The sequence below is a fragment of the Gorilla gorilla genome, chromosome 8, assembly GCF_029281585.2.
Source record: "Gorilla gorilla gorilla isolate KB3781 chromosome 8, NHGRI_mGorGor1-v2.1_pri, whole genome shotgun sequence".
NCBI lineage: Eukaryota > Metazoa > Chordata > Mammalia > Primates > Hominidae > Gorilla > Gorilla gorilla.
Window position 1 is genome coordinate 100,158,914 of NC_073232.2, and position 24,724 is coordinate 100,183,637.

At 38.0% G+C, this 24,724-nt stretch overlaps 1 protein-coding gene and 1 pseudogene across 2 annotated transcripts in view; one reads left to right on the forward strand and one right to left on the reverse strand.

Moving 5' to 3' along the window:
* Positions 1-10,879, reverse strand: part of ATAD1 (ATPase family AAA domain containing 1) — an 88,519-nt gene extending 77,640 nt beyond the window's left edge. The window contains exon 1 of one of the 2 annotated variants that reach the window (XM_019035318.4): positions 10,713-10,879. The gene's annotated coding sequence lies outside the window, so the exon portion shown is untranslated. The remainder of the gene's footprint in view (positions 1-10,712) is intronic. The other variant, XM_019035317.4, reaches the window with a different exon arrangement.
* Positions 10,880-11,528: 649 nt separating this feature from the next.
* Positions 11,529-15,053, forward strand: LOC129525041 (cofilin-1-like; annotated as a pseudogene).
* The last annotated feature ends 9,671 nt before the right edge of the window (positions 15,054-24,724 follow it).

The window sequence follows — 24,724 nt, forward strand, 5'->3', positions numbered from 1 at the left end:
GATTCTTATGAATCATGTTTTTTTTTTTCCCCGTCTTTTGGTGCTGAATGAATCATGTTTAACTGAGAATTAGCTAAGGGGAGAGTAGAGCAGTAAGGACATAGATTTATCTCTATTTGTGTTTTCATTTACTACTTTTATCAAGAATAATAACATTTTACCTCTTTTTTGTTGGTTTTTAAATACCACTCTCTAGAAAGTAAATTCAGGAGTAAGAAACTCCTTACCTATTCAGCATAATCCAATTTATTGTTAATTCCATTGTCTATTAACATAGTAAATAGTGTGTTGGCTTGTAACACTTCCCCCATGGAAGTAACAAACCAACTTCAAATTTAAGAATGATGCCTCTTTTTTCTTGAGAAAGACACTTGTTCCAGTGAATAGAAATGGCTAGGGAAGATCTATATCTATATTTAGAAAGATATAATTTCAATAAATCACAGACTCTCAGGATTAAAAGGAATACTGAATGTTATTGAGTCTTTGACCAAAGGCAATTTGGATTAGAAAGAATGTTTGCTGTGGAATTAGATGTCCTGGATCAAATCACAGCGTTACCACTTAATGACAGCACATTTTGGGTGATTTATTTAACCTCTCTGAGCCTTGGTTTTCTCATGTATAAAAAAGGGATAGTGTCTACATTATAGAGTTGGGGAGAGGATTGGAGATAAGCTACGTAAAGGAACTAGGATAGATACCATAAACATTTTAGAAATGACTGTGTTTGTTGTCATCATAATTATCTCACCAAGTGGTCATTGAACTTATTTAAACATTCTGGTGACACAGGATTCACTAACTGCTTCAGTTGTCACCCCATGTTCAGAGAACCCTTCAGTGTTACGTCTTCCCTTTACTGAGCCTAAATATTTTCCCCTAGAACTTTTATCCACAATTCTCATTCTTGCCAGTGAGGCTGCACAGATTAAGTCTACGTAACTAAATTAAGTGTGAAACTAGAATGGAATATATGCTTCAAGAGTGGTGTGACCAGTGTAGATACTATAGATTTCTCATCACAATTTAGGATCAAACTATCTTCCTTTTGCTAGTAACCACCCTTTTGATACCTACTGAATTTGTTGTTCATAAAGCCTATTCTTCACTAGAGTTTGGGTCCTGCATGCTGTACCAGTCACAATTTTGAGGGAGAGACTCAAGTGCAGGGCCTTACAATTTAACTTGTAGCATATTTATCAATAAATGTTAAATTCCCTATGATACAACAAATGTAATTTGGCTATTTAATCAGTTATAATGTCGTATGGCATACCCATAAGTTACTGTGACTGACAAGTGGTTAAGAACCTGGTGCATTTTATTTAACAAACACTTTATATAGTATTTAATATATACCAGCTACTGTTCTAGGTGCTTTGCATGTATCAACTCACGTAATTCTCATAAACCTGTAGTAAGTACTATAATTATTCTCAGATAAGGAAACTGAGGCACAGAGAAGTTAAGTAACTCATTCAAGGTCAAATAGTAAGTACTAAAGCCAGGATTGTACCTGGGCTATCTAATTCTAGAACCTGTATTCGTACTCATTATGCTCTGTTCCCAAATTTTTCTGTTACATAGATTGTTATGGCTTTTTTTTTTTTTTTTGACAGGGTCTTGCTCTCTCACCCAGACTGGAGTACAGTGACAGTGACCACTGCAGCCTCCACCTCCTAGGCTCAAGTGATCCTCCTGCTTCAGCACCCCCACACCAGGCAACATAACAAGACCCCCATGTCTACAAAAAATTAAAAAGGAATTATCAGAGTATGGTGACCCATGCATGTAGTCCCAGCTACTTGGGAAGCTGAGGTGGGATGATCGCTTGAGCCCAGGAGTTTGAGGCTGCAGTGGGCCATAACTGTACCATTGCACTCCAGCCTGGGCAACAGAGTGAGATCCTATCTCAGAAAAAAAAAATATATATGGCTGCAGTGGGCCGTGTTTGTGTGGGACTGTTTCTGGGCTGTTTATTCTGTTCCACTGATCTTAAGTGTCTACCCTTTCACCAATACTAGATTATGTTGATTAATCTAGCTTTATAGTACAACCTAAAATCAGGTAGTTTGATTCTTCAACCTTATTTTTCTTTTTCAAACTTATTTTGACTTTTCTAATGATTTTAAATTTCTATATTTTAGAATAAGCTTGCTATATTTTAAATTTTTAAATTATAATTTATATAAAATTTAAAATACAATTTAAAATTGTATTAATTTTAGGATCAGCTTGCTATATTTTACAAATTTGTTTTGTGAGTTCTGTTGAGATATTTAGTGGAATTGAATTAAACTATAGTGTCATGGGTTGAGTCTTCAGTTTTCTTTCTTTCCAGAGATGAGAGTCTTGCTATGTTACCCAGGCTAGAATGCAGTGGCTATTCACAGGCATGATTGTGCTACTATCAGCATGAGAATTGTGACCTGCTCCCTTTTCTACCTGGGCTGGTCCACCCCTCCTTAGGCAACCTGGAGTACCCCACCCCTAGGAGGTCACCATATTGATGCCAAACTTAGTGCCAACACCCAAGCTGCATAGTGAACTACAGCCCAGAGCTCCTGGGCTCAAGCACTTCTCCTCCCTCAGACTCCTGAGTACCTGGTATTCTTCCAGTTCTGAACATAGTATATCTCTCCATTTATTTATAGTTAGATCTTCTTTGATTGCTTTCATTAATGTTTTGTAGTTTTCAGCATACATATTCTATTCATGTTTTGTTAAATTCATACCTTAGTATTTCAGTATTTTTGGAGCTATTGTAAATGGTATTGTTTAAAAAATGTTAGTTTCCAGTTGTTCATTGCTGGTATATGGATGTAAAATTTTGAATGTGTGTTTACCTTTTGTCCTCTGACCTTACTAAAGTCAGTTCTAGGAGTTTTTTTTTAAATCACTTATTTGGTTTCCTATGTAAACAATCATGTCATCTGCAAATAGAGACATTTTTGTGTCTTCTTTCCCTATCTGTATGTCTTTTATCTTTTTGCCTTATTACACTGAATGAAATTCCAATATAATGTCAAATAGCAATGGTGAGTGAAGACATTCTTACCTTGTTCCTGACCTTAAGGGGTAGAATTCAGTCTTTCACCACATAATATATTAGATGTTGGCTTTTTGTACATGACCTTTATGAGGTTGTGGAAATCCCCTTCTACCCTCGTCTGCTGAGAATTTTTTTTTTTAAAACTGAATGGATGTTGAAGTCTGTCAAGTGTTCTTTCTCTCTCTCTTTCTTTCTTTCCTTTTTTTTTTTTTTTTGATGGAGTCTTGCTCTGTAGCCCAGGCTGGAGTGCAGTGGCACAATCTCAGCTCACTGCCACCTCCGCCTCCTAGGTTCAAGCAATTCTGCTTCATCCTTCTGAGTAGCTGGGACTACAGGCATGTGCCACCACACCCGGCTAATTTTTGTAGAGATAGGGTTTCACCATGTTTGCCAGGCTGCTCTCGAACTCCTGACCTCAGGTGATCTGCCTGCCTTAGCCTCCCAAAGTGCTGAGATTACAAGCATGAGCCACCAAACCCAGCCTCTTAAATGCTTTTTCTGTATCAAGTGGCATGGTCATGTAGCTTTTCCTCTTTACTGTAGTAATATGGTGGATTACATTGATTGATCTTTTGAATATTGATCCAGCTTTTCATTTTCAAGATAAACCTCATTTTGGCATGGTGTATAATATTTTTATATACTGCTGGATTCAGTTTGTTAATATTTTGTTGAAGATTTTTGTGTCAAGTTCCAAGGCAGATATTGGTGTATGGTTTTTTCTTGTCCTGTCTTTGTCTGGCTTTGGTATCAATAATGCTGATTTTATAAAAATAAATTGGTAAATGTTCTCTCCTCTTCTATTTTCTGGAAAGAATTTGTGTAGAATTGGTATTAATTCACCTTAAAATGATTGATAGAATTTGACAGTGTAACCATCTGGGCTTGGAAAATTTTTTGACAGGTTTTAAACTATGAATTTAATTTCTTTACAGGTATAGGATTCTTCAGGTTATTTAAATTTGCTTATGTGAGTTTTGATGGTTTGGTTTTGAGGAATTAGTCTATTTCACATAGGTTGTCATACTTATGTGTGTTGAGTTGTTCATAGTATTTGCTTATTTTTAGAATACCATTGCATTTGTAGTGATATCTTCTCTTTCATTCCTGATATGGTAAATTGTGTCTTTTCTTCATAATCTTGCAAGAGATTTGTGAATTTCATTGGTCTTAAAGAACCAGTTTTTTGTTTCATTAATTTTTCTCTATTGATTTCTGTTTTCAATTTCATTCATTTCTGCTCCTAGCTTTTAAAAATTTTCTTCCTTCTGCTTGATTTGGGTTTATTTTATTATTATTAACTTTTTAGCTTCTTAAAGATCAATGACGTGAGAACTTTCTTCTTTTTTAATGTCAATATTTCATGTTATAAATATAAATTTCCCTCTAAGGATTGCTTTAGCTGAATCCTATTCCACAAATTTTCATATGTTGTGTTTTCATTTTCATTCAGTTCAAAGTATTTTTTCCTTTTGGCTTCCTCTTTGACCCATGGATTACTTAGAAGTATAATGTTTATAAATGTTTGGAGATTTTACTTTTATTTATTTCTAAGTTTATTCTATTATGATTAGAGAGCATATTTTATATGATTTCAACTCTTTTTTTAGGCTGGATTATGTTTTGATGAATGTGCTGTGCCATGTACATTTAAAAGAGTATGTATTCTGCTATTGTTGGGTGGAGTATTTTATAAATACCTGTTAGGTACAGTTGGGTTGATGGTATGGTTCAATTTTTCTATATTTTTGCTGATTTTCTTTTTACTACTTCCATCCATCACTGAGAGAGAAGTATTGATGTTTCCAAATATAATTGTAGATTTGTCTGTTTCTCTTTTCAATTCTATCAGGTTATGATTCACACATTTTATGATGCTCTTCTTTATCTCCAGTAATTTTCTTTGCTCTGAAGTCTACTTTGTCTGATAGTAATATAACTATTCTCGCTTCCTTTTGGTTAGTGTTCACATGGCATATATTTTTCTATTTTCAACATACCTATATAAATGTATTTTGAATTGAGTTCTTTTTTACAACACATACGTAGCTCAGTCATGTTTTTGCGTACATTTTACCAACCTGTTTCAGTGGGCATATTTAGGTGTTTTTCCATTTAATGTAATAATTGATATATTCAGATTTAGGCCTACCATTTTATTTATTTGTTTTCTATTTGTTTCCTTTATTTTCTTTCATGTATCTGTTTTCTCTTTTCTACCTTCTTTTGGGGCATTTGTATATTTTTTAAAATTCCATGTTTTTGTTAGTTTTTGACTATGTGTCCTTGTTAAAAAAAGTTTTTAATGATTGGGATCAAAATATAAATATTTAATTTTACACAACCTACTTAGAATCAATATTTTAACACTTCAAGGGGGATATAGAAATGTTATAATCATTTAGATCCTATTACCTTCCCTCTTTATGTTGCAGTTGTCTTATGTATTGCATTTACATACACTGAAAACCCCATTAATGTTATCAGTTTTGCTTTAAAACATGAAACAAATTTTAAGGAACTTAAGAGGTGAATTGTTTATTTTATTTACCTAGATATTTACCATTTCTGTTTTTCCTTCTTTATTCCTTGTTTTTGTTTTGTTTTGTTTTGTTTTTTTAGAGTCAGGGTCTTGCTCTGTCACCAAGGCTGGAGAGCAGTGGCACAATCATAGCCCACTGTAACCTCAAACTCCTGGGCTAAAAGTGATCCTCCCACCTCAGCTTCCGAGTCGCTAAGACTACCACCATGCCTGGCTCCTCCTTTATTCTTGGTGTTTCAGGTTACCCTATGATGTCATTTCTGTCTGTCTGAAGAACTTCCATTAGTAATTCTTTAGACCAAGGTATGCTGACAACTAATTATCTTTGTTTTCCTCCCCCAAGAATGTGTTTATTTCAAATTTAATCATGAAGGATATTTGTGCTAAATATAGAATTCTGGGTTGACAGGTTTTTACTTTTAGCCCTTTAAGTTGTTCTACTTCATTCTAGCCTCCATGGTTTCTGATGAGAAATCTGCAGTCATTCACACTGTTTTTCCCCTGTAAATAATGTATCATTTTTTTTCTACCAGTTTTCAAGAATTTTTCTTGTTTCGGTTTTTAGCAGTTTGATTATGATATGTTTGGGTATGAGTTTCTTTGGTTATACCTTGTTTGGTGTCTGAGTTTCTTGAATCTGTAAGTTTATGTTTTTTACCAAATTTAAGAAATTTTTAGTTATTCTTTCAAATATTTGGTACTACATTGTATTCTTTCCTCTCTTCTTCTGGATCTCCGATATCATAAATGTTAGATATTTTGGTGTTGTCCCACCAGTCCCTCAGGCACAGCTTTTTTCCCCCAATACTTTTTCTCTCCATTGTTCACATTGGATAATTTCTGTTGCCTCATCTTCAAATTCACTGACTGTTTCCTCTCTCATCTCCATTCTGTAATTGAACCTATACAATTAGTTCTTTATTTTTGTTATTATATTTTTTAGTTCTGAATTTCAATTTCATTTTTTTATTATTTTTTGCATTTCTTTCAGGAACTTTTTAATCTTACATTCTGGTACACTTTTCTAATAACTGTTTTAAAGCTATAGTCAGCTAATTCCAGCATCTATAGCATCCTGGCATTGTCCTCTATTGTCTTTTCCTAGGTGAGCTGAGATTTTCCTGGTTCTTGTATGCTGACTAGTTTTGAATTGTATCCCAGACATTTAATATATTATAAGACTCTGGGTTTTGTTTAAATCATATGGAGAATACTGATATTTTTGTTTTGGCAGGTAATAGATCTGTTTTGGTTCAAGTCAAAAGTTCCAAGCAACCTTCTGTCAGTTGTAGTTTCAATGTCAATTCTGTTTTCAAAAAGAATATTTTGCTTTCCATGCTATTTGGATCTATCCTCTATGTGTACTACCAGTCAGTAGTGGTAGGGTGGTGGACTTGTGTGGTAGACTCTCCTTTAGTTCAGTCTCAAAGTCTTTTTGGTACATATGCTGTTTGTGATCAGATCCATCCTTGTGCAACTTGAAGGTGAGTCTAGGAGGTTATAATCAACTTAACTACTACTTCCCTGAGTTCCTCCCTCTTCATGGTCTCTAGTACTTTCTTATTCCTGGGACTTCCTCTTTCAGTCCCACAGCCAGAAATCTAGTGCTTTAGTTACCCTGCTGTGGTATGTACTTTCTGGGGCTACACTATGTCCAGGGATCAGCAGTGGAAGGACAGAGAAGAAAAAAATCAACTGGTGTTTATCCCACCCTCCTGAGGCCCCAACTTCTCCATGGAAGAAGGTTCCCCTCCCTCAGAGATATTGGAGCTTGTCACCACCTGCTGACATTGCAGTCATTACCACTGCTTGGTTGGCAGGATTTCTAGGAGCCTGGGGCACTAGAGAATGGAGAACAAAAGAGAAGAAATTGGCAGATTTCTCCCACACTCTCTGAGTATTAGGAGATGCTTTTCCTGCTCCTTGAGCCAGAACTAGAGGGCTTCTCCTGGGGCTCTGTCTGTCTGTGCCTATTCTGAGTTTCAGACTGCCTTATTTCTAGACTGAGGTTCTGACAGGGAAAAAACAAAAACAGAAAACTCACTGCTTGTTCAGTAGTACTTTAAATTCTAGTCTTTTTCCCCAATTCACTTGGTACTTTTTATCTTTCAGTGTCCCCAAGTAGCTGTTTCATGCATTCTATCTAGGTTTTATAACTATATTTAATGAAAAAGACAGGGTGGGCTGGGCGCGGTGGCTCACGCCCGTAATCCCAACAATTTAGAAGGCTGAGGTGGTCGGATCACCTGAGGTCAGGAGTTCAAGACCAGCCTGGCCAACATGTTGAAACCCAGTCTCGACTAAAAATACAACAATTAGCTGGGCGTGGTGGTGCACACCTGTAACCTCAGATTGTGCCACTGCAGTCCAACCTGGGTGACAGAGTGAGACTCTATCTCAAAAAAAAAAAAAAAAAGACAGGGTGGAGTGTGCTTACTCCATCTTACCTAGGGCTGGAATGGAACATTGTCTTTAAATGGCTGTTATGGATTGAATGTTTTTGTATCCTCAAAATGCACAAGTTGAAGCTCTAACCCTGAAAGTTATGGTATTTAGCAATGAGGCCTTTGAGAGGTAATTAGGATTAGATGAGGTCATGAGAGTGGGGCATCATGATGGGATTAGTGCCCTTGTAAGAGGAGACACCAAAGAGCTCATTCATATTCTCTCTCTCTCTCTCTCTCTCCTTTTTGTGAGGACATAGCAAGAAGGCAGCTGTCTGCAAGCCAGAAAGAGAGGCCTCACCAGGAGTTAAATCAGCTGGCACCTTGATTCGGGACTTCCCAGCCTCTCAAACTGTGAGAAAGTAGATTGCTGCTGTTTTCACCATCCAGTCTATGGTATTTTGTTTTGGCACCTTGAGCAGACAAATACAATTGCCAACATATTCATGAAAAAATTCTTGGCGCTACATATTGCCTCGTTCTTCCCAATTCAGTCACTACTTTTCTTTATAATTCTACCTGTACATGTTTTCTGCAAGATTTATAGCAAATTATACTTAGCTGAATTTCTAGACAGAAATAGAAACAAATCCCCCAACACTAGATGGATAGCTTTAGAGATCCAATAATTTTGTGCCATGTAGTTGTAACACTTCAAATATATAGATTTTGGTATGTCTTTTTTGAATTAATTTATTGCTTAATTGTTTGGTCTTCAGTCAGCTTGACTAAATTTGCCTGATGTTTCTCTGTAAATAATCTCAAGGCTAGGTGACCTAGGTCCTGTTTGGGCCAATTATTTTTATTTTTATCTCTGAGAAGCTTGCCTCAAAGATAACTTATGGTTAGGAGCCAACAGTCCATTTCTTTCACATACATCCTGTTAAACTATAAGAAATGAGGATCGTATTGAATGAATATAAATGAGTAGAAGGAAGATAAAGCAATTTGCTTGTCTTCTGCAGATAGTAGTTTTAAATAAATTTTTATCTAATAGTAAACAGAACATGAGTAATTCTTGACCATCAAAAAAGAAGGACAAGTCCTTATAATTGGAGTGGAACTGGACTAGAACTAGGCTATTGTCTCAAGTGGGACGAAGACTCTAGATCAGTGAGCTTTGTACCTAAGGCAATTTCATGTTATGCTCTATTGCTTTCCACCAAATGGGCCTCTTTCTTTCTTCCCCCCCCCCACCCCACCCCCAGTAATCTTCTCCATCTCATCCATTCCTTCTTCTTTTTCTCTTCCTCACAGTTTTTATATCTGTGAACCTGGATGAATTAGTAGATTTAAAGAAGTAGTGGGATTGTAAAAAGCTGCTGATCTTGATCCTCTTTAAAAATCTGTCAACACCTCCCATCTTTTCCTTGTATGCTGCCTTCCTATTCCTGTTCCACCTTTCCATATTGTCCTTCACTTCATGGCCAGGCTTTAGCCCTGCCAGTGGTGGCCAGAGACATGAATTAACTCTGTTTGAGTCATTTAGGAATAAAAAGATTATTACTGACCTCAATTCTAGAATAAAAATACTGTAGTTTTTCTCTCCCACACTATAATTTTACTAAAATGTTACATTGTTCCAGAGTTAATCAGGATACTCTGTGAAATTAAACCTTAATTGTGGTTTGGCTACTTCCATCTTAGAGAAAATTAAAAGAAAAATATTAGAAAATGATAATTTCAGGCTGGATGCAGTGGCTCATGCCTATAATCCCAACACTTCATGATGACAAGGCGGGAAGATTGCTTGAAACCAAAGGTTTGAGATGAGCCTGGGCAACATAGTGAGACCCTGTCTCTAAAAATAAAAGTAAAAAATTAGCCTAGTGTTGTGCTGTGCCCCTGTAGTTCTAGCTACTTGAAGGCTGAGGTGGGAGGATCACTTGAGCCCAGGAGGTTGAGGCTGCAGTGAGCCATGATTGCACCATTGCACTCCAGCCTAGGTGACAGAGTGAGACCCTATCTCTGAAAAAGAAAAAAGAAAATGATAATTTCATCAGAACTTGTTTGAAGGAGAAACATTAGTTTCTTGAACAAAATTAGGAGTGCACATTGGAGGGAATTTTCGTTATTTCTACTGCAACTGAGGAAACAGGTATATTACTATGTTTGATTTGTAATTAACTAGGCCTCATAGCCCTTTTTTCCCCCCTTCAGGGAACAGAATATTTCTTAAGTCTGACATTTCCTCTGTTGATGTTCCCTTTGGAAAACATAAAATATAAATAGTGATTAAGGTCTTTCCAGATAATGTCCCATACCAAAGTGTAGAAAGAACATACATAATGTCCCACACCAAAGCGTAGAAAGAACATAACATGACATGATAATGTAAAGTAATATATGATAATATTTTTATCTCAGGGCTATATTATATCCAGCTCATAAGTTGTATTTGTATGTTTGTTTATAATTGAAAAAGTATGTAGTCTTTTAGTCACGGAGCTTATGAGTACTTAACTGAGCATCTCTCTGATACGTAAAAAAACTGCTAGCATGAGAAGTACAAAGGTACAAAGATTTACCTAGTAATTTTTTTTTTTAATCTCTAAGAAACTTCAGTGGAAGCAGGACTGCTTCCACTGTAGTGAAAGCTAAGATATAGTTAGGAGTTGTCAAGCTTTACACTAGAGCCTATATGAAGTTTTGATTCTAAGTGTTACTGTACCTTCTGACAACTGAACCTGGTTCCTGGGGAGCCCGTTCTGGTTTTCTCTTTGCACAGTTAAGCTGAGACTAGCATCATTCTAGTTTGCAGGCGACATTCTCTGGGAAGCTAGTCTGTGGGGGAGATGACATCTTCTGAACCTAGTCCCCACAGAGAACTCTGAACGAGTGGAATCAAGAGGTTGCCTGCATTCTTGCTCATGTCACAATGCTGGACATGTGACTTCAGAGAAGCATGTGCCAGGTCAATATGATTGGGCTGTTCTCACAATACAAGGCCTTGACCATAGAGTGATTCAGAGGCAAATGCAGCCTTCTTAGACTCTTAACCAAAACATTGGTATGACATAAAATTATAATTAATAAAAGATATACAGTTATTTCAAAAGTACTGTTTTATTGGGACATCTCAAAGGACTAAGAAAATGTTTATTTTCTTATCTCCTATCTTTTATTTGTTAATAGCTGTTAATAGCTCTTCATTGCTCATCAGCCTTTACTGAAAGCTTATCATGTATCAAACAATATGCCAGGTGTCAGAGAGGGCAGCAAAGAGAGTACAATTGAGTTAGATAGAGTACCTGCACTCAATAACAGCTAACACTTATATAGTGCTTTCTGCGTGCCAGGCTTGTCCTAAGTGATTTTACACACACACACACACACACACACACACTCCCTCACTCAATCCTTATAAAAACCCACTGAGAGGCCAGGTGCGGTGGCTCATACCTGTAATCCCAGCAACTTTGGGAGGCTGAGGCAGGCAGATCACTTGAGGTCAGGAGTTCGAGATCACCCTGGCCAACATGGTGAAACCTCATCTCTACTAAAAATACAAAAATTAGCCAAGCATGGTGGCAGGTGCCTGTAATCCTAGCTACTCAAGAGGCTGAGACAGGAAAATCACTTGAACCTGGTAGGTGGATGTTGCAGTGTGCTGAGATCGTGCCGCCACACTCCAGCCTGAGCAACAGAGTGAGACTCTATCTCAAAAAAAAAAAAAAAAAAATTAAAAACCCAATGAGGTGGCTACTATTATCATCCCCATTTTACGGATGAGGACATGGGTACATAGAGATTAAGTAACTTGCCAAAGATCTCACAACTGGTAAGTGGCAGAGCAAAATTTGAAAACAAACAATCTGGTTCCAGAAACTGTCCTTTTAACCTTATGATAGCTTCCTGAGGAATTTATGATCTAAGTATACATACTAAGTACCTCCCCTTTCAGGGTAAGGCAGTAGGTAATGGTGAACAGGGAAGCAAAAGGTGACTCAGGTTGAGTAAACAACACCAAGCATATCTGACTCAAGGAATGCTTCAGAGGCCAGGGGTGTATGCCTGTAATCCCAGCACTTTGGAAGGCTGACACAGGAGGATCACTGGAGCCCAAGTTCAAGACCAGCCTGCACAACATGACAAAACCCTCTCTTTACAGAAAATACCAAAATTAGGTGGGCTTTGTGGCGCATGCCTGTAGTTCCAGCTACTTGGGAGGCTGAGAGTTGGGAGAATCACTTGAGCCTGGGAGGTTGAGGCTGCAGTAAGCTGTGATTGTGCCACTGCACTCCATCCTAGGCAATAGAGTGAGACTCTGTCTCAAAAAAAAAAAAAAAAGAAAAAGAAGAAAAAAAGGAATGCTTCAGTCTGCTCCAAAGAAAAGAATGGAGTAATGTGAAGTATTAAATGTAGCAAGATGCCACTGCAGTAGCTCACACCTGTAATCCCAGCATTTTGGGAGGCTGAGACAGGAGGATCACTTGAGCCCAGGAGTTCAAGACCAGCCTGGGCAACATAGTGAGACCCCATCTCTTAAAAAAATAATAAAAAGTAAATAAAAATAAATGTAGCAAGAAATTGGAAATCTTTATGAACAGATGGCAATCCAGTTTAATGTTATGTGCATGGCCACAACCCTTATTCCACTACATCCTCCTTTCACATATATATTATGAAGGTTAATGAATACAATTATTGTGATAACATTTCTTTTCTCCCTTTCTCCCTCCTCTGGTAGAGTACTCACATAAAGGCTGCATTCACAATTGAGGTTAGAACTTGTCTAGGCATGTCTAGTGAGCAATGGGAGGAGTCTGCTAGGAAAGTACTTTCAGAATACTGGAAACCTTAGGGAGAAAACTCCTCCTGAAGGTAGAAAATTGCAGAAATTATAATAAAGCCTCAGCTGCTATAGGAGAAGGATAGCTTTAGTACTTTTGGTAGAGAAGCAGTGTAGCAGCAAATTTTAAGAGATATATGAGAGGTATTTAAGTGGATCATGCCTGTAGGTCATTTAGTAGTAGTATGCAATCAATAAATATTCATTATTACTTGTGTGACAGTGCTCACCCCACACTGTCCTTTATAGAAACATATTTGCAGAGACCTGGGGAGAAAATGCAAACATGCCAGAGGGCTTCATAAGACCATACATACCCTTTAATGACTCCATTAAGTGTTATCAACAAATGTTAGTAATAATAAATATAGTTATTATCATTATTGTTCTTATTACAGCCTCATTTTATGTTATTACTGATTTTTTAATGGGGTCAGTGAGAAAATAAGACTTCATTCTCAAAATATTCAAATGTCTAGTCAGACCTGGCAGCAGCTGCAGCGGCTCTCCTTGCCATCTCCTTTTCACTTCTGGAAACATGGGCTCCCATGTGGCTGTCTTTGATGATGTCATCAAGGTGTTCAGTGACATGAAAGTGTGCAAGTCTTCAACACTAGAAAAGGCGAAGAAGCGCAAGAAGTTGCTGCTCTTCTGCCTGAGTGAGTATAAGAAGTACATCATCCTTGCGGAGGCCAAGAAGATCCTGGTAAGTAATGTGGACCAAACCATTGATGATCCCTATGCCACCTTTGTCAAGATGCTGACAGTAAGGACTGCTGCTACGCCCCCTATGACGCCACCAAAGACAGCAAGAAGAAGGACCTGGTGTTTATCTTCTGGGCCTCTGAGTCTGCATCCATTAAGAGCAAAATGATCTATGCCAGCTGCAAGGATGTCATCAAGAAGCAGCTAGGGGTCAGCACTGTCGTCTTCTTGGAGGGCAAACTCTGTGATCCCCTCCAGCCCCCTTCCTGGAGAATCTACTAGTCCCAGACCTGCCCTCAGGGATTGCAGGCTGCCCCCTTCCTGCCAGACTGGAGGGGCTGGGGGAATCCCAGCAGAGGGAAGGCACTCCCTTCACCCCAATTGCCAAACAGCCCCCCAACTCCTTGGATTTTCCTCCTCTCTCCATCCCTGACAGTTCTGGCCTTCCCAAACTGCTTGGATCTTCTGATTCCTCTTGGGTTGAAGCAGACCAAGTTCTCCCAGGAACCCCAGTTGGGGAAGGCCTATATATATATTTTAAAAACAACCCCACTCTCCACCTGTTCCTCCACCTTCCCATGCTACAACTTCTAACTACAACAGTGACTCTGTGCTTGTCTGTTTAGTTCTGTGTATAAATGGAATGTTGTGGAGATGGCCCCTTCCCATGCCAGCTGGTTCCTCTCCCTTGGTTATGGCCGCTAATGGAAACCAGACTAGTAAGCGACCTTTAATTTTTAAAAAAAGAAAATACAATAAAATAATACGCAAATGTTTAAGCAGATTTCCCAAAACAGAGTAGAATAGAATTCATATGAATAAGCAAACAATTTAATTGTTACTACTGGGCATTATGTTATGGATTTTGCTTTCCTACAGAAAATAACTCCACAACTGATTTTATTAGTATAGAATTAATTGCTTGCTAAGAGTCATTTTCGCTTATCTCGCCATTGGATATTTGCGAAATCACTAATATTTCTTTTATCCACCATTCATATGTAAGTAAATATGTACCTTACTTCCTCTTTCCAGGCAAGTAGAGGTTCCAAATATAGCCATGTGTCACATAACAGGGATTTGTTCTGATAAATGAATCCATAGACAATTTTGTCTTTGTGCAAACATGATAAAGTGTACTTGCGCAAACCTAGATGGTGTAGCCCACTACACAGCTAAGCTATGTGGTATAGACTGTTGCTTCTAGGCTACAAACATGTACAGCATGTTACTATACTGAGTACTGTAGGCAAGTGTAACATAATGGTCAGTATTTGTGTATCTAAACATACCTAAATATAGAAAAGGTACAGTAAAAACATGGTATAAAAGATAAATGGTATACCTGTATAAGGCATTTACCATGAATAGAGCTTGCAGGACTGGAAGTTGCTCTGGGTGAGTCAATGAGTGAGTGGTGAGTCACTGTGAAAGCCTAGGACATTATTGTACACTACTGTAAACTGCATAAACACTGCACACTAGGCTACAATTTATAAAAAAATTTCTTCAATAATAAGCTATTAAATAACATAAAGTTGTGAATAATAATAAATTATTATTACATATCAACAATATTTTCTTTATATCCTATAAGCTTTTTTCTATTTTTAAATTAATTTCTTAAAATTTTTTAAACTTATTTTGTTAAAAACTAAGACACAAACACCCATGTAAGCACAGGCCTACACACGGTGAGGATCATCAGTATCGGTGTCTTCCACATCCACCTTTTGTCCACTGGAAGCTCTTCAGAGTTAGTAACATACACGGAGCTGTCGTCTGCTGTCATATTGAAGCTGTTTTCTGGAATACCTCCTGAAGAACCTGCCTGAGGCTGTTTTACAGTTAACTAAAAAAAAATAAGTAGAAGGAGTACACTCTAAAATAACAATTAAAAATATGGTATAGTAAATACATACAGTGGTAAGAGTTGTTTATTATCATTATCAAGTATTACATAGTGTACATAATTGAATGTGCTATACTTTTATATGACTGGTAGTGCAGTAAGTTTGCTTGCACCAGCATCACCGCAAACTGTGAGTAATGCATTACTCCATGACGTTAGGATGGCTAGGTTCACAAGGCGATAGGAATTTTTCAGCTCCATTATAATCATGGGACTGCCTTGGTATATGCGGGCTGTTGTTGACAGAAACGTCATTATGTCACGCAACACTAGATAATGAGGGAATCCTTTTCCTCCTAATTGGTTATTTGAGCTGTTTAATCTCCCTTCCACTCCCAGCAAGTGTAGTCATTAAAATACCTTACATAACTATGGAGGCTTCATGATTAGAACTGCGATATGATGATCTTACATACCCACTCAGGGTTCTCTGCTTCAGGGCCAAAGTTTGGGCAATGTCACACCTATTGTACTTTTTGGATGTGTTTCTCTGTCGTGAGAGGAATGGGAAATGAAAGAAGGATGAGCCCAATGTAATTCTGAGAATCAGATTTAACTAGTGTCTGATAAAGCTTGCAAAATTTCCATGTTGATAAGTTGATCTAATTTATTTGTTTAACCTGCTGTATAATGTTTTATCATATGAAAATATCACATTTGATTTATCTCTATGGAACATTTAGATTCTAATTTTTTGCTGTTTTAAATAATATTTCCATGAATTTCCCTATACATGTTTCTGCTTTCAATATATGAAAGTTTTGCTAGAGTAGGGGTCTTTAAACTTTTTTGTTAGCTTATCCCACAAACAATTTGGAAAAACTTTTTCTCTATACACATGGTAGAGTTAGAATTGAACTTTTTTATTCTAAGTTTAAGTAGGTGAAAAGGAAGTAATTTCCTAGTTATGTAACTTTTTTTTTTTTTTTTTGGAGACAGAGTTTTTGCTCTTGTTGCCCAGGCTGGAGTACAATGGCGCAATCTCGGCTCACTGCAACCTCCACCTCCCGGGTTCATGCGATTCTCTCCTGCCTCAGTCTCCCGAGTAGCTAGGATTACAAACACCCGCCACCACGCCCTGCTAATTTTTTTTTTTTGTATTTTTAGTAGAGACAGGGTTTCACCTGTATTTTTAGTAGAGACGGGTTTTCACCATGTTGGCCAGGCTGGTCTTGAACTCCTGACCTCAGGTGATCCACCCGCCTCGGCCTCCCAAAGTGTTGGGAGTACAGGCGTGAGCCACCATGCCTGGCCTATGTAACATTTAAAGTAGAATTCTTAAGTGTATCCAATATTCATAAATACCATAGTAATTTGTTGCCATTGCCCATCAAAACATTAAAAAAACGAACAAGCATTTTTTACAATGGGAAATTTTACATCATTCTTTTTTCTCTTTGAACTTGAATTTTTTTTCCAATTCTGATACAGATTTTTATTTGGATGTAATATATATTATGTGTGAATATCTTTTATTGATGATGACTGTATCATATTTCCATGCCACAAATTTTATAAAAATTTAAATTGTGTTAAATTTTCTGGACCATAATGCTCCTCAGGGTTAAAAACTATTCCAAATTATCATTAATATTTTTGTATAATCAAATAAATACTTTTAAATTTTGATAATTATTAAATATAAAAAAATCAACTGGGCTTAAAAAATTGGTTTATATATCATAAATGAATTTTATATATTCCTAGAAGGAGACAAGTTCAGCATTAGATCATTTATCCCTAGTTTTTGCTTTTATGTTGTAAACACTGAGTAATATTATTCACATAAGTAGATGGTGAGTGAAAGGAATTGTTTTAGCAGTGTTACTCATTTATTTGAAAGCTTCCCAAATTATATGTCATACATCACTTAGTGATCTTATTTTTAATGATTTTTCAATGAATAGTTTCAATAGGTTCTCCTTCAATTTACCAGAAAAAAAAAATTAATGTTAAACAGGTTAACTTTTAAAAGGGTTTGTTGGTAAAATTATTCAGCTACTTAGCAGCAATATCATTATTGCAGATGATCTCTTTAGCTCCTTGCAGGTTTTTACACTTTCAGGCAGTACATCGTTTCAGCATTCAGATGGAGAGGGGTATTCCATTCTCTTTTAAATTGGGATAAAGGGCACTGTGAAAGGGGAAATGGGGACAAGGAACTACTAGGTCCACTTGACTACACTAGTTCTGAGGCACATCAGATTTAGGAGAAAGTGTATATGGAAGTTATGGAATTGATTCTCTTGAAACTAAGAACCTTATTTCTCCTATTTGAAGACCACTACTCTGATGTTTATACCCAAAAGTGGAATTGCTTGTGTTGGAGTCTCCTAAGCTGTGTAACTGTTTCACTGAAGTCAGATCACTGAGGACATTGCTGTGCCTCTCAAGGACTCAGGAACAGTCCCTCTGAAGGTCCATATATGTAAGTCATAGCAATCTTCTAAATTTGGGAAAAATCCCTTGGTCGCCTTATTTAAATAACTGGTGAGCAATGAGTAGTAATCCATCAGTGTTCTATGAGACACCAAATTTCTTTCTATAATGTGGCTTTTGACAACTTCTGGAAGTATTTTTATTCATGATTCCCACATTTCTTTCTTTAAAGGGCATCATTAGTCTACCATCAACCAAGATGTTATACAAAGACAGCATCGTAATTCATTTACATTGAGTGCCCTAAAGCACAAATGCCTTTAAGGCCTTCTTTACTCTCTATTAATTGCAAAATAAACAGATGTCTACTGGAGAAGGTTATTAGAAATAATTTATGCAGTTTGGGAGAACTAGGGGTCAGGATTCCTTGACTCAGCTTCTGAAACAAACTCAAGCCCACTAAACCACTAAGGTAACTACATCCAGAAATCTGCAAACCAGAAAATGTTTGCCCTGAATAAGGTAAAGGACAAAAAAGAATAAGGGCAAACATTTTCTGGTTTGCAGATTTCTGGATGTAGTTGCAAAGGACAGTACATTTCAAAAACAGAGTAATGGCCATTCTCAAGCAGGACTCAGTTTAATTCTACTTGAAAAGAGTGAGAACATTTAATGTGCCAAATTCAAGTCATAAGGAAAAGTTGACCAGTTAATAGGACAAATGCCACAACATTGTAAAATAAACAAGATCTGAAATGCAGAAAACCCTATTTTACAATGAACAAGTCTACAAGAACACAAGAATAAAGCACATCTTAATTAAGTCCTCCCTCTTACTTGTTTCAACAGGTGATGTAGGAAAACAGTGGTCCCATGAGTGGCAGCAGCCAATGGCCTGCGGCTGCACCCTGGGAGCTAGCCAAGACAAAGATGCCATGTCCAGAAAAGAAATTTCAGAAATGACTTATGGCTCAGAGCCATGTATGTAAATGAGGTTTTTTTTTTTTCTCTGAAAATGGTCGGTTTCTATCCATTAGCTTTCTCCCAGTTCCCTGACTTCATAAAATTTATGTTAAGGATTTGAAATATTCCCAGATTAATTTTCAAGTACCATGACTTTACTTAGAGACTTCATTTTTCTTTAGGGTTCCCTGCAATGCAAACCTGTACCTTCTTTAATAAATGTAAATATTTAAGCCGCGTGAGGTGGCTCACACCTGTAGTCCCAGCACTTTGGGAAGCTGAGGCAGGTGGATTACTTGAGGTTCAGAGTTCAAGACCAGCCTGGCCAATATGGTGAAGCCCTGTCTCTACTATAAATACAAAAATTAGCCTGGCATAGTGGTGTGTGCCTGTAGTCCCAGCTACTTGGGAGGCTGAGGCAGTAGAATCGCTTGAACCCGGGAGGCAGAGGTTACAGTGAACCAAGACTGCCCCACTGCACTCCAGTCTGGGCACTCCGTCTCAAAAAAGAAAAAAAAAAAGTAGTACATTTAGTACAATTAAGTAACAAAAATCTACAAAAGGGAACTGTTCTATTATATTTAGAAAAGATAAAATTTCCCTCCTAAGCTAGTTCTGACATTAGGTTTTTCTATGGTATTCTTTCTGAAGTTCCTACAAGAGAGAAAAATCTAAATCACAATAGGAGTATTTTTTGAATGTATTCTATTGATCTTAAAACATTGTTTAATAAGAGACTTATAACTGGGCAGGGCCTAGAACTGCTTTATTTTATTATTTAGTGTAACCATGAAATTAAACAGTGGTCTACCATTGGGGACCAAGGTCAGATTCAAAAAGATTAAATATAAATTAAAGCTACTACACATTTATGTGGTTGAAAAATCAAAAGGTACAAAACAACAGCGTCACATATGATATCACTTGTGGCCCTTGCAGTTGTGTAACTTGGCAGTCCTGTATATATCACCTTCCCACGGGATCTCTCAGCCATATCAGTTTCTTGTATATTAATAAGGGGAATCTTGAAAGATAGAGGTCAAGAGGAGAAAAATAGGGATCGGAAGAAAGAATGGCAAGAGAGGGCAGGAGAAAGGAGAGTGGAACGATGGACGAAAAGGGAAAGACTGAGGCCTTATACAAAGGATTGGCAACTTTCTCCCAGCCCTCTCTTGCAGTTGTCCTTGGTGTGTGTGTGTATATTTGTACATGAATAGAAGAGGAAGAAATGGAAAGCTGGTGGGGGTGGGGGGAAGCCACTTATCTGGGGAAGGATAGTGGTGAGCCCTGGAGAATTTTTAACTTAGTGCATGCATTACTTGAATAAAGTTCCTTGTATTGCCTTTTCTGATATCATTTTTATCTAGACTCATCCAAGAATATGTTAGTATTTTGAGATTTAGCTTTTGGGAAAAAATTCAAAGCTAATAAGCATAAATATTTGTGCAAGAAAGAGAAGCAGATATGCAGACCTCTACCACCTCTTACCAGAGACAAACTAACCTTTCTCCAGCACACATTGGCCTGATGAAATCTAGAATTAAGCTTTCTCTCAGCACTGACCTGCCTCAGACTGCAAAGAGGTTTTCTAACTGGTTTTGAGCCATGATGAAGGTGCTGACAGTAACTGCATGGCAGCATTTTCATTGACTCCAACTCTTCGGCAGGTGGCAGCGTTCTCCTTGCTCCATGTGGGTTTGGTGTTTCCTACCTTTCAAAAGAGCACGGGCCTCACAGTCCCTTTTCTGTCTGCGGTCCACAGGTAACGGCTGCCTCCTTTATATTCTTGTCTGAAAGACACTCTCCCAGTAATCTTAGGAACTAAGGAGGAGAAACAAATTTGCAACATGTGGCTATTCATGTTTTGATGTTTGATCCTTAAGGTATTAAGCATCATGGGCTAATTTCAAGGCATTTAAGGTTAGAGAGTGAACATCAGGAATCATTCATTCACTTACCTTTGTTTTTCTCCATCCCAAACCCTATTTATCATCTCTATTTAAGCAGTCTCCTTGTTTTCTTTGTTCACTCCTTTCCAAGCCTTGAAAATGTCATTAAAAACCATCTCTAGTCAAATTTCTGACTAACTCATTTAGGTTTCTATACAAGCTAGACTTTCTTACCATCTTTATTCACTGATAGGGTATATCAGGGAATTCTCCAGGCTCCAACTGAGGATCCCTCACTGAGTTGCTATGTAATCTGGGGCATGTAAACCCTTTGGGCCTCAGTTTCTTCACTTGTAAAATGAGATTGGTAAACTAGCGGCTCTATGAAGTTTTTTCTAGCTCTTATGCACTGGATGATAAAGCAGTCTGCCACTCTCTTGAATGGAAGAAGATGGGGGTACTGTGCTGTCATATGATTATTTTTCAAGGACATTTTCTTTGAGCAGCAAAAGTTATTAAATAGTACAAAGAGTAAAAAATAGATCTGGTCAAGACCATTGATCTGGGGAAGAGAGGGTATTCAGGATAAGATACAGCCTGTCTACCACACATCTCTACTATGTACCATTTATGGCAGATATTCCCATGTATTTCTATTGTCCAGCAAACACCAAACAGACCCTTATGCTTAAATTCTGGAAATTCTTTAGGGTGCTCATTTATTTTAAAATAAAATTAGAATCGAGCTTCTTTCCTGGTTATTTAATATTCTCTTGATAATAGACATATATTTTTAGTTTTAATTCTAATGGATGAAATCACCTTTCTACCTTATAAATATAATAATCATTGTAAAGAACCTTTGAACCATATAAAAAGCAATAAATAAAAAGAGAAATTTATCTCCCTTGGAAGCCTTCCCTCTCTATCCTGCCCTCAGAGAGAATGTGTTATCTCATCTCTTGTTTATTCTTCCAGATAATTTGTATGTATTTATGCAAACACATGTATATATATATGTATTATCACTTTTGTTTTATTTCATTGAATTTTAATGAATCTTTTGGGAAATACATTAGTCCTAGAGTAGAATTATGCTGTAAAATAGATGAGTAAGCACATTAAGAAACTAGAAGATTAAGGAGCAAAATAGAAAACAACTGAAAACATTCAGTTGCTAATCAAATTGTCAGCTGATAGGATTCTTAAATGACAGATATTCTAGGCAGAACTGACCTGAGAGAAGGACTATGTAAAATGGTCTGTTTTGGGGGTTATTTATAGGGGATAGGACTAGGGTCATTGTGGAAGATGGCCACCAACAATTCCTCCATGCCTCTACACGCATGCCACCCTTCCCACCAAAAGGAGATGGAGTCTGTTTCCCCTCCCTTGAATCTTTTTTCAGCTTCCCCAGTAGCTAGAACTACAGGCACATGCCACCATGCCCAGCTAATTATTATTTTTTTGTAGAGACTGGGGTCTTGCTATGTTGTCCTGGCCTCAGGCGATTCTTCCCTCTCAGCCTCCCAAAATGCTGGGATTATAGGTATGAGCCACCATGCCTAGCTAATTTGGTTTTTAAATATTTTATTTTAAAAGAATTTTTTTTTGAGGCAGAGTCTCACTCTGTTGCCCAGACTAGAGTGCAGTGGTGCGATTTCGGCTCACTGCAACCTCCACCTCCCGAGTTCAAGCGATTCTCCTGCTCCAGCCTCCCAAATAGCTAGGATTACAAGCGTGCGCCACCACTCCCGGCTAATTTTTGTATTTTTATTAGAGATGGGGTTTCACCACATTGGCCAGTCTGGTCTCAAACCCCTGACCTCAAGTGATCCGCCTGCTTTGGCCTCCCAAAGTGCTGGGATTACAAGCGTGGGCCATCGTGTGTGGCCTGGAAAAAATTCTAGACTTAGAAAAAAGTTGCAAAAATGGTATGGTTTTTTTTTTTTTTTGACACAGGGTTTCACTGTCACCAGGCTGGAGTACAGTGGTGCGATCACTGCTCACTGCAACTTTGACCTCCTGGGGCTCAGGTGATCTTCCCACCTCAGCCTCCCAAGTAGCTGGGACTATAGGCACACACCACCATGCCCAGCTAATTTTTGTATTTTTTGTAGAGACATGGTTTTTCCATTTTGCCCAGGCTGGTCTCAACCTCCTGAGCTCAAGCAATCTACCCACCTGGCCTCCCAAAGTGCTAAGATGACAGGAGTGAGCCACCATGCCTGGCCTGGTGTGGAGTTTACGTATACTTGTTATCCAGCAGCCCTAGTATTGATAACTTTTTTTTTTTTTAAAGAGATGGGGGTCTTGGCCAGGCACAGTGGCTGACGCCTATAATCCCAGAACTTTGGGAGGCCGAGGTGGGCGGATCGCTTGAGGCTAGGAGTTCAAGACCAGCCCGGCCAACATGGTGAAACCCCATCTCTACTAAAAATACAAAAATTAGCTGTGTGTGGTGGCATGCGCCCATAATCCCAGCTACTTGGGAGGCCAAGGTAACAGAATCGCTTGAACCCAGGAGGTGAAGGTTGCCGTGAGCTGAGATTGCACCACTGCACTCCAACCTGGCTGACAGAGTGAGATTCTGCCTCAAAAAAAAAAAAAAAAAATTCCCTGCTTTCAAGAGACGGGGTCTCACTATGTTGCCCAGGTTGGTCTCGAACTCCTGGGTTCAAGCCATCCTCCCACTTCAGCCTCCTAAAGTGTCAGAATTACAGGCATGAGCCACTGTTCCTGGCCAATAACTTATTAATAGCCACAGAACGATTATCAAAACCAGGAAATTAGTACAAGGTACGAACCTTATATGAAATTCACTTGTTTTTGTAGTGATGTTCTTCTTCTGTTCCAAGATTTAATCCAGGTTCCCTTACTTGCTCTTAGTTGATATGTCTCCTTAGTCTGGGGAAAAGACTTCTAACAGAGCTGGAAGAGCAGTGAGAAAATTGCTGTTGAATGTTGGAGAAATGGTGTTAGTAGTGGCAAGATGTTTGACAACCCTTGTGGTCAGATGTATGGTAAAACATAGAAGACAGAAAGTGTACCTAATAAACTTGTGGATTTGGCAACATTCAGGCTGAATGTTCAGAGTGACAGTTGGCTTCTTTTAGGGATGTACGAAGATACACAAGTGATGTATGATGATATCACAAGAGACAGAGATGTGTTAAAAAAGGAACTATCCCATTTTTAAGCAGAGTCTCTTTATGCCAGAAAGACTCTCAAAGTAAGAAATGGCCTCAAGGGCCTGCCTGTAGAATTGGCCTCAAGTTAAAGATCTTATCGAGACTTGGTGCTAAGACCTCTAAAATATTTAAGATATTGCCCCTCATCTAGACAAAAGGTCTTCTAAGAATCTTACGTGTTGTCCCACAGTAGTCACCTCTACAGGTCCACAGTAGAGAGAGGTTTTTAAAATTTTTAATTTAAATTTTTAATTTTTTTCAGAGACAGAGTCTCGCTATGTTTCCTAGGCTGGTCTCAAACTGCTGGCCTCAAGCAATCCTCCCACCTTGGCCTCCCAAAGTGCTAGGACTACAGGCAGAGAGGTTTGTTTTTGAAAGAATTATAGATGTTGCTTTGCGGGCAAGAAGTGAACCCCAATAAGAGTCACAAAATTTTAAAGAGAGTTATATGGATAAAATTGCACCAGCTTGGACTAAGGAAGAGACAGTTCAAAATGAAAAAACCTTCCAAGCCCCCAACTTCCTACGGGCAGGAAGCAGGCTGAGAGAGTTATTTAACTGTAAAAGGAAGGAAGGCAGTTTCTTTTCTTTTTTTTTTTGGTGGTGTTAGTAACTTTTATTGAAGCGGCAGTGTGCAGCAGCAGAGGTACTGCTCCCTGCAGAGCAGGCTAACCCACAAGCGATGTGCCCGGCGTAGCTGCTCAAAAGCAGTTCTGCGCTTATATTTATACCTACTTTTTTGTTTTTGTTTTTTTATTATACTTAAGTTCTAGGGTACATGTGCACAACGTGCAGGTTTGTTACATATGTATACATGTGCTGTGTTGGTTTGCTGTACCCATTAACTTGGTT